We start from the raw sequence: 3,003 nt of genomic DNA on the forward strand, positions 1-3,003 counted from the left end.
ACATTTAAAAAAATAGAACTATATTTCATAATCAACAAAGAATATTTATGAATTAAATAATTAACCACCTGCTGTCAGGCTGTTGTAATTAAGGCCCCATTCACACTAAGCGATTTGCAAATCGCGCTTTTGTCGGGCAATTTGCATTTTGTGCGATGCGCGATATGGCGCAAATGCTTGCATTGAGCAAGCTGGAATCGCGGCAAAATCCGCTCCAAAAAGGGTCCTGATGTAGCGACGCACGATCCGCGACAGCAGGACCCTTTGCCCCATTGCCATGCATTGGAGAGTGATATCGCGCGGTAAATAGCCGCGATATCGCGGGAATTAGCGTGCGATAAATCGCTCAGTGTGAACCGGGCCTAAACGGCCGGACAGTGGACGGAATGCGGGTGGGCGTTTTTAAATGTCCTAACCCACCCCGCTCGTGCCCGCCGCTAGGCCACGCGCACGAACGGGAAATTGGCTTTGAATGTAAACATCCAGCGATGGCTGTTTACATACAAGCGTTCAGACGTCTGTAGAGACGTCCGATCACTTGTAATATGCGTGCGTTTGTGCGGCCCCCCCTCCGTTGCCGCTGGGGATCCCGAGCTGCGCTGTGCCCGGACAAACTACAGTGTAGCCAAGCTGCGGTGCGAATCGCATCGCTTCGCCTGCAGTGTGTCACAACCTTGAGAGGGAAAAGGAGGGAAGTCTGTCTTAATGCCACCCTTCCCTCATGAGAGTGACAGTGACAGTTTCAAGTCCCCTCACTGTATCTGTGTAGTGTGAGGGAAAGTTCAGTAAGGTCATGTGACCTTAGGGCTTGTTGTTGAAGTCTCACTCTCCCTCAGAAACAGGCCCACCAAATTAAGCTTGAACATTGCACTCCACACATAACAGTCTGTAACACCATTTCGCCACCATGGTCTGCCGTTTATGATGCATTAATACCTGCTGCTAGTGTGTTTGCACACACACAGTGCTGATGCACCTATCTCGGGACAGCAGGCTTTTTTCATTCTAATTTCCAGCATGTGTCAGAGTGCCCACTTACATTGCTTGGCTACATCAGAGTGCCCCTTTAGAATGTTTAACCCCATCACTGCCTCGCATTTTGTGGCTGCCTCTGGTAGTTTGATTCATGTTTTTGTACTGGTACATGCTGAACAAATCAGAACATGTAAATCCTGCTTTTTAGCAATTTTCATAATTTTAATGGTGAAATAACTGTTGCACTTTGCTATAGCGGTGCTTTGTAATATTGTTATTGGGTGGTTTGGCAGATTAAACTACGATCCTGTCAGGAGGATTGTAGATTATCACAAAGGATGTCATTGTGCAGCTCAGAATACATTCCCCACATTGCTTTCTCAACTGATCACTGTGATAACTTATCTCAGCCTTTCACAGCTGTTTCGTGTGATAAGTTTTCTTTTCGCAGGTTATTAAACAGCCTCTGTGCAGCCGAGAAAAACAAAGAGATCTGCGGAGTAAAGTTAACTCGTGATAAAGCTAGTTTTATCACAGTTTATTAAACGTACACCTTAGTCAGAATATATGCGCAAGTGGATGCCATGGATGATGAGTGGTGCAGCTGTGGTTATACTGCTACGGTAGTGTTCATACCTTACAACAGTGATACAGCAAGCCAGGCATAGACATGAAAATATTCGGGTTTAGAACATGGGCTGATATACATAGAAGGAGACATATAAAATTGACAGCAGGTTATTGTTATTAGACATGTAACCCCACATAAAATATGTTTTGTTTCATTTCAGATGTATTTGGATTTTTATTCCTTATATTTTTTTGTATTTCGGATCCGAAATCTGATTCGGTTTGTTATTTGCATTTCAGATCAGAAATTTGGTTCGTTATTCGGATTTCTGATCCGTCCTAATTTTTGTTTTGGAACGATCCACAGCAGGAAGTCACATGACCCTACCTGTAATGCAACCCCCAACAGCCAAAATAAAATATGATTGGTCAGAGAACAGTCACACGTCCGATTTAGTCATTTTAAATGAAATGGGGACGGATCCAAACTTTTGCTAAAAAATCATTTGGATTTGTTTGAGTTTGGATGCGCCTGGAATTTGGATGCATCCGAATATCCAAATTTAACAAATTTTGTAGGAATATCCATTTGGAACGAAACAAAATTTACATGTCTAATTGTTATAGGTCGAAACAGCTCTGCTATTTGAAACTAATCTGCAGTTTTCATGTGTACATTTCACATACATTTATAATTCTGGAACTAAGTATTTTGAGATACATGTGGATTATAAGACTTCATTGACCATCCCAACTATTCAAAATCAGTACTTGCCATTTGGCTCAAACGTTAGAGGTATTCAATACACTATTACATTTGAATTGATCTCATTTGTCTAATAGTTGTGATATAAGTGGACACTTCAAGGCAGTGGTCTCAAGGTACCGGCCCTGGGCCAATTGCGGCACGTGAGCCAGAACTATGTGGCCCGCAGCCAGCTGACAAGTCAGGTAAGCGGTCACGGACCACGTTACTGACCTGCAGGAGCAGCTACATGGTCTGCATCCGTCAGAGATGCTCCTGTCACCGCCGGCCAGGGGCGTATCTGCCGCGAGGCAAACAAGGCGTTTGCCTCGGGCGGCAGACTCCGGCAGGGCGGCCAATGTACCCCGCAGAGCCCACCAAAGATCCTGTAGAGACCACCACAGATCCTGTAGAGACCACCGCAGAGCCCACCTGAGACCACAGCCAGGTGGGGTAAATTTAGTGTATGGGGGGGCGCCCGAGTTTTGTCTTGCCTAGGGCAGCCCCAAACCTAAATACACCACTTGGATCCTTTTGACTGGAGCACAGTTCCCCACACCAAATCCAACAAGTGACGCAAATGGCAACTTATCAATGTATAACTAGCTTTAACTAGCTTTTAAAGTAAGATGCACACGGAAGAGCTAGTTGTAAAACCAGACACAACTATTTCAGCTCAGACACATTATCCACTTGTTGTCTTGGCAACGAAT

The sequence above is a fragment of the Nanorana parkeri genome, unplaced genomic scaffold (assembly GCF_000935625.1).
Source record: "Nanorana parkeri isolate BGI_ZX_2015 unplaced genomic scaffold, ASM93562v1 scaffold7, whole genome shotgun sequence".
Lineage (NCBI taxonomy): Eukaryota > Metazoa > Chordata > Amphibia > Anura > Dicroglossidae > Nanorana > Nanorana parkeri.